This window comes from Papaver somniferum, unplaced genomic scaffold (assembly GCF_003573695.1).
Source record: "Papaver somniferum cultivar HN1 unplaced genomic scaffold, ASM357369v1 unplaced-scaffold_123, whole genome shotgun sequence".
NCBI classification, from domain to species: domain Eukaryota; kingdom Viridiplantae; phylum Streptophyta; class Magnoliopsida; order Ranunculales; family Papaveraceae; genus Papaver; species Papaver somniferum.
This window is the reverse complement of record NW_020621381.1, coordinates 5,027,754-5,035,738: the sequence shown is the minus strand read 5'-3', so window position 1 is coordinate 5,035,738 and position 7,985 is coordinate 5,027,754.

Here is a 7,985-nt window from a genome sequence, read left to right as displayed (position 1 = left end):
TGCGTACCCGTTTGCATACTTGAGTGGGTTAAGTTCTAAAACCGGTTTGTTCATGAACAAATACATTTATATATTGAGGAATGCAATCTTTTGCAAAACGTGGCTATAATGTTCATGAATTGACTCAAGTGAATCAAAATCGATTTTGCTTCAATCATGTCTTCTATACTTCTATGAGAATATAAACAATTTAACAACTCCATAACTAGTTTCAGTTGAGTCATCTGAACTAGTTGTGATTAAGATGAACAAGGTTGATATGAAAGTGTTCATATGCTAACTTCGGTTAACTATTATTGAGCCAAGAATGTGCACATGTTTGTATACGGTTACTCATACCTAAATGAAGTCATATTTCATTTCTGTATAACAAACTAAGTTCGATCTAACGGTTGAAAGATATTAGCTTGACTCTAATCAGGTTTTCATCTAACGGTGAATATTGAATGCTTTGTTACTAAGGTAGCATTGATTGCAAACCCTGATTTGAAGACTATATAAGGGAGAACTCTAGCAACTGGGAAACCTAATCCCCACACCTCCTATGTGGTACTAATTGCGACTAGAGTCGATTCTCCTTTAACCTAGGTTTTTCCTGAAACCATTATAGGTTAACGACTTAAAGACTTCATTGGGATTCTGAAGCCAGACCCAACTATTTTCTCTGTAGTTGCGTGTTCTGATCTTACTTTGTTTTATCGTGTTGAGTACTATCTTCTCTAACATTTGCTCGAGATTTAATCTCCGATAGTTAAGATAAAAAGTAGTCACAAACATCTTCGTCTTATCGTTTGTGATTCCATAATATCTTGTTTCGCTTCCATACGATTAATATTATTTTGAGGTGATTGATATTACTAGGATGTTCTTCGGGAATATAATACCGATGTATCAATTGGTTCCTGTTCACCTTGATTTATCAAAAGACGGAACAAAAACTCTTAGGTATTTCTGTGGGACACAAATTTATCTATTCAATAGACTTTTCTATGTGAGACAAATTTGTTTATCAAGTATTCAACTTTGGGTTGTAGCAACTCTTAGTTGTGGGTGAGATCAGCTAAGGGAATCAAGTACGCAGAATCTGGCGTGGTTCAAGAGGCGTAAGGAACGCGACTGTACCTTAATCGGTGTGAGATTGGTTAGGGATAAACTACATTCCAGTCCGAAGTTAACTTGTATTAGGCTAGAGTCTGTAGCGGCTTAATACAGTGTGGTTTTCAAATCTGGACTAGGTCTCGGGGTTTTTCTGCATTTGCGGTTTCCTCGTTAACAAAATTTCTGGTGTTTGTGTTATTTCTTTTTCGCATTATATTTTTATATAATTGGAATATCACAGGTTGTGTGTTGTTCGATCAATTGGTGAATCCAACCTTTGGTTGTTGATTAAAATTGATTGACGCTTAGATATTGGTCTTTGGTACCATCCAAGTTATTTCTCACATTAATCCGTCTCACAGATTCCTATTTGATTGATTGCAGATTGATTTGAGAAATTGAGATATAACTCTTGGATGTATTCTCCTTGATTGAGTATTACTGTCTAGTTGATTCTCTTGGAAATATATTGGAGTTAGTCCATACAGATTACCTAAACGAAATATTGGGTCTGGTTGTTAGACACCCGGTTTTTCATTAACAATAAAACTATTATCCCCAATTGAACCTTGATTATCCCCATGTTGAATAACACCATCAGTACCATTCTTCTTTGGCTGCCATTTAGTACCAATTAAACCACGAGCATTGCCAGACATATGGTCTTTCCTACAATGATTTTTTTCTTGTGAATGCACAGTAACAACCAATGTACTCTCTGAAGCTTGTTTCTTAGCCTTTTTCTTCTATCTGCACTCTACATCCTCATGGCCAATAATCTTGCATGTTGAAAAAACTTTGTGACGTTTAGGAATGTCTACAGCTTGCCAGAAACTTCTCCCTCCAACTTAAATATGGATACTATCGGCATCATGCTTAGCAAAATCTAGATCAATTAATATGTTGCAAAATGCCCAAACTCATGAGTTAGGGTTTCTTTATCAACCACAATTCGAGTTCCCAAAGATTTCCCAAAGAAAACAACGACTTTTCAACCCAAAGTTCCACTGGAAGTCCGGGAAATTGCACCCAAACTGTCGCATGAGAAGTTCTTTACTTATTCGCATCAAACCCTGGGTACCATTCTATCAATCTAAGAGCTTGTTGTTCAACAATCCAAGTATCATCACAGAAATCCTAGTTTTATCCTCTTCAGAAAATAACTTGATAATAAAGAAACCACGGTTCATTGGTATGAACTGAACCCTATCTTCTCCTAACTTCCATTGCCGTAATAGGTTTTGCTTAACATCAGTGAAGCTAAGACCTTTAGAATCCAGCCTCCTAATAAGACTATAACACAAAATCTCACAACCCTCTTTGAAATAATCTTTAGGAATTTCAATCGCTGGTTTCCGCTTTTTAATAGAAGGGTTTGGCAGAAAACTTAAATCCACCGAAGTTGAATCAACCTTTCTCTTTCCATTAACTAAATCAACAAAAGAAAGAGATTTATTTGAACCCGGATCAAGCTGCTCTCCCATCTTGATTCACCCTAAGGATGAACCAGATTAGAGAGTTAATCGTGAGAACTTTTCCTTGAAACCCTAAAAAAACAGCAGAATCTTTTAAGAGAGAGAAAACGTTTTTTTTTTAACTGTATCTGGTTTCAAACATGATATTTTCCTAGTATAATATCATGGGCTACAGAGTTACATAATCTAGGTTGAAAAGAGAAAATACAAGCTTCTAATTTAGAAGAAAATAACTAAATGTCTTTAAATATAAGATCTGTCCTAGAATCATTATCAAACTGTCCTGAAGAAAGTTGTTTGATAAGATCCTGAGCATCACTTTCTATGATGATGTGAGAAAGATTTTGTTCCACTGCTTTCTTTAACACTGCCCAGATAGCTCTAGCTTCAGCCTCAACATCGGATTCAACTTCAACGATGATTGAAGCACAAAAGGAGCCTTTGCAGGTGAAGTCTCTCATCACATAGACTGCTTCATTGTCCAGGGAAGAATCATCGAAAGCACCGTCAGTATTGCATTTTATCCAATCAATAGGAGGGGGGCTCTATTTACCCATAAAGCTTATAGTAATAGAAGGACTAATATGTATCTTAGGTTTCCTAGTTAAGAGCATAGCTCTGGCTCTATTCAACACAACAATATAAGACTCTTTAGTGTTATGAAAAGAAAGATTGTTTCCACTACTCCAAATTGACCAGATAATGGTAACAAACAAGCATTGAGATTCATCAGGAAGTTTATAAGCAAGATCAATTAACTAGAACATCAACCAATCAGTAAAGGATTTATTACTAAAGGCATGAGTATTAACACACAGAGAAAAGAGGAACCAAACACGACTAGCAAAAGGACATAAGACCAAATCATGCATGGCAGATTCATTAGGGTCAAGAAATATAGTACAATCAACAATATGCATAGGCATTCTAGTATTGAGTACAGTTCTAGTAGGTATAACATTTCTAGCAACTTTCCATGTAAAAATCTGGATTCTATGAGGAACTCTGATTTTACAAATGCGCTTCCAAATATTACTACAAGGGGAAGACCCAAGTCCTCTAATTCCTAAGTAGGCAGATTTAGAGGTAAATCAACCATTTAGAGGTAAATCTATCAGGCATGCACAACTGGCTTAAGAGAATGGTGATGATCTTCTCAACATAAGCACCATCAAAGTGGGTTTTAAGTCTATTCAATTCAAGATCTGGTAATGGGATCAATTCAATAAAGTCGACCACTGGTACCCTTGTGTATACTAGCTGAGTTAACCTAGAATTAGGATTGTCGACCACTGGTTCCCCTGTATATGCCAGTGTGTTGATATTAGTCCAGACCAGTATCTCAGTCCATTAGGATAGGTTTATTTTGGCAGTGACCTTCAGACAGATATGGGAAACACCGTTTACCTTAGTCAACATCAAAACCATCTATGTTTTTCTATATCCATCTTCTTATTCTATCCATGTGATTGGTTGATTCCGATTATGATGTCCAGAAACTATCTGAGTATAGATTTGTCACTTATATATGAATTTTAGTATGCTTGAGTGCAAACTCGTGTACATCAATTGGAATTTCGCATCAGGGTACTTTCTCCTGTAGTCAATGAGAGTATGCCAACCAAGGAGATTCTTTAGTGCCTTCCAAGATTCTGCGTAGATAGATAGGGTCTAGAGTAAAGGTTTTGTGGGTATATCTCTTGTAATCCCTCCCGAGACTATAACTCGGCCACTAGGGCCACCTAGGGGTTTAAAGGCTTGTTGCATACGCTAAATGCAACCGACGAATGCGTGCGACAGTGAGTTAGGATATTTATTTTATTTTAGATTTGCTCGAGGACTAGCAAATAATAAGTTTGGGGGTATTTGATAGACGCATTTCTATTTTGATCTCAATTATGTATATTGTTAGTTCTCGATTTTGTACTTATTTGATTATTTTATGGTTTCGTAGGTGTTTTTGGAGAAATAAGCTTTTACAGCGAAATTGGCTCGAAAAGTGGTATTTGCGCTCGTGGTAGAAAATTACTATTCGAACCCTCAATTTGGATAAGGGGCATCTCAATTACTAAGGGGTACTCCAATGATAAGGGGTACCCTAATTGCTATTTACACCCCACGGCTATTCGCACCCCAAAAGTGTTAGGGGGACACCCATCATCTTCTGCACGAGAACTGGAATTGGCGGGAAATGATGTGTTTGAAAGTGTATTATAGCGAACTTAGCAGGCTCGATTTCAGTATGTTTTTCTCGGGTATATGAGTTACTATGGATTAGATTGGGCCTGTTTTTATAAAACAGGATGGGTAATGGTTCTAAGCTCGATTAAAAAGGAAGATCACCGGACTTTCATCAAAACAGGGACCAGGATAAGTTCTATTTTTGGGAAGAGATATGGCCGTATTTTTACACGTAAATAAAGTCAGATAAACTTGTTTCGACTTTACAGGGAAGAGTTCGTGTCTTGGAACTAAAAAGAAGGAGCGAATCACGTCATATTTGGTAGTTGTTTCAAAACAGGGAGGTGGACTTATTTTCGGACTTCTGTGATATTTTTGGAAATGACGTGTTGTGTAGAATTCGGTTCAATCTCATATCTATCGATTTTGGGAAGGTTTAGTAAGGTTTGGGAACTTGGGATACGCGTAAGAAAATAACAAAGGAAGAAAGTCCGGGACTTCCGGTGAAATAAAGGGGAGATTAATCGAAGAATTTAGGGTTGTGTGGTATATATATAGCATGGGATTGAAACACAGAAGGGGAGTCGAGAGTTTTGGGGGTTAAGCAGAGGTGAAGGAACGAAGATTCAGAGTTGCAAGAATTGCTGCTGCTGCTGCTGCTGCAGTTATCAAGAATACGAAGAACATTGGACTAACGGAATCAGTCGCAGAGAAGTCTTTCAACAGCAATAGCCGTCTGTCGCTGATCAACAGTCTTATTTCAGTTGTAACCTTCGTAACAGCAAATCTGCAATAATTATAAACGTTGCAGTTGAGCTGATTCTATTCTTTTTCCAATATTTCTTCAATAAAACACCGTTTGAGCCATGAATAAATCTTTTGATCGTGTTTTTGATATGAAGAGCCAAACCCCAACACTGGGATGACGGAGGAAGCCGTATTTCACAATTGATTGGTAACTATAATTAATTCTTTATGACTTCTGCACTTGTTTTAATTGATTTATGATTTTCATTAATTAGTTGTGATTTCGTTTGATGGTGTATGCTTAGACATAGGAGCTTTTGATACACCATGCTTGTGATTTACATCTATTGTTTTAGAAATCTACTTTTGGCAAAGAAAAGAGTCAACAAAATAGCTAAAATTGTTATGAGTCATTATATGAACCAATTAAATGTGATTAATGGTGAAATCCGAAGTCCTAGTATCTCTCGATATTGTGACAACCTCTAGTGTTTTCTATTTTAAAGTCTTAAATCAAACCTTTACAAGCCCGAGTTGAACGAACTTTACTTACCCTTTAAAGACTACATCACGGGCATCTGAGCAGCTATCGAGTAAGCCCTGACCAAAATGGTGTTAGTGCACTCAGCAATAATGCACGAACGAGCACCTGAATGCGCAAACGAGCATTCCAAAACATGAAGGAACGATGAACCTATACAAAGTAGGAAGAAAATAATAAATAATAAAATATTAATCAAGGCGCTGGGGACTGGGCCCACCGGTCGGCCGATCGTGCTGTGGCCAGTCCCACGTCCAATTTTCTATTTTATCAGATTTTTATTATTTTCCCCGACCTCATGAAAATCCCTTCATTTGAGCAAATCTCATTCGTCTCAAGGAAACTACCCAGTCTCATTGTGTTTCCTCGTATCAAAGAAATAATAAAATTTAGGAAAGGTGTCGCGGGACCAGGGTCATTAGCCGGCCGGCCATGCCCTAGCCGTGGCCGGTCCCACACCTCATGACTCCTTATTATTTTATTATTTCCCTCATCACATGAAAATTCCCTGATTTCATGATATTTCCCTCAATTCATGAAATATTATAAATTAGGGAGAAAACGCACGGGACCCGGGCTCTCGGCCGTCCATGCTCTACCCATGGCCGGTCCCACACGCCCATGTCTTATTATTTTAATATTATTTGTTTCCTCATCCCATGGAAACTCTTTCACTTCAAGGAAATTCCCTAGTTTCAACAAACTCCTTAGATTCATGAAATTTCACTCAAGTTCATTAAAAATAATATAAAATTAGGGAAACCCGTGGGACCGGGCCATAGCCGGTCCCACACGCCCCTTATTTTATCATTATTATTATTTTTTTATGATTCCCTCATCTCATGGAAACTCCTTAATTTCAACAAATTCCTTGGTTTCAACAAACTTCTTGATTTTTATGATATTTCCCTAAAATCATGAAAATATTATAAATTAGAAAAAAATGCCTTGGGACCGGCTCCATGGACGGCCGGACATGACTTGGCCTAGCCGGTCCCACACCTCATGATTCCTTCATTATTTTATAATTTTGTTCCTTCATCTCATGAAGTTTCACGGTTTCAGCAAAATCCCTGATTTCTTCATATTTTCTCAAAATATTGCTCAAACGCACACCGGAAAATATCGAAACTCTCAGGACTAAGACACGGACATTATGGTGATGCGGGCATGTCTCCTTGACCGACCAAGGACGGACCCAAGGCTTGAAAATAGCCGGTCCCACGTGTTTTAATAATGTTGACCTAATTTGCTCAATTGCTCATACTGGGTCCAAACTCTTCCCAAACAGCTGGGAGTTTATTAAAACGACCATCATCTGGTCCCATGACCACCAAGGGCGGATCTCATGATCCCTTGGTCGGTCCCTCATCTTTCCATAATCAGGTCTACTACCTGACGCTCACACGAGCACTATTTGAAAAATGATTAAACCAGCATTTAATCATCCTTTGACCAACTGATCTTCAAGAGACTTGGGTATTTTTATCACTTGAGCATCTGGGAGCTATATGGTCGGTCCATCATCCCCTGTAGCCGGTCCCTACTTTATTTTCATGAATGATTTTCAATAAATCATCAATTTATCATCAATTTGACAATTAATCAAAATTAGGGTTTCGAATCCAGAGCTCTGCAAAGCATAATTTTGAGCAGATCCAAACACTAATAATTTTACGTTGATCCCGTGATCAACATTTTAATAATTGAGCAGTGTTGTCCCGCGCAGCTGTGTGGGACTGCTTTATAAGCAAGCGACTTGCCAGCCGACGGATGAACGAGATTTCGTAGTTTTTTTTTTTTTTTTTCAATAAAGTTTTAACTGGTGATAACTACCAAGAAGATATATAATTTCTCGGAGGTCCATTAGTAAATAAAAATTCATTTATTGCCCCAATTTATTGAATAACAAACGAACAAAAATCCACTTGTGCTCTCTTTTA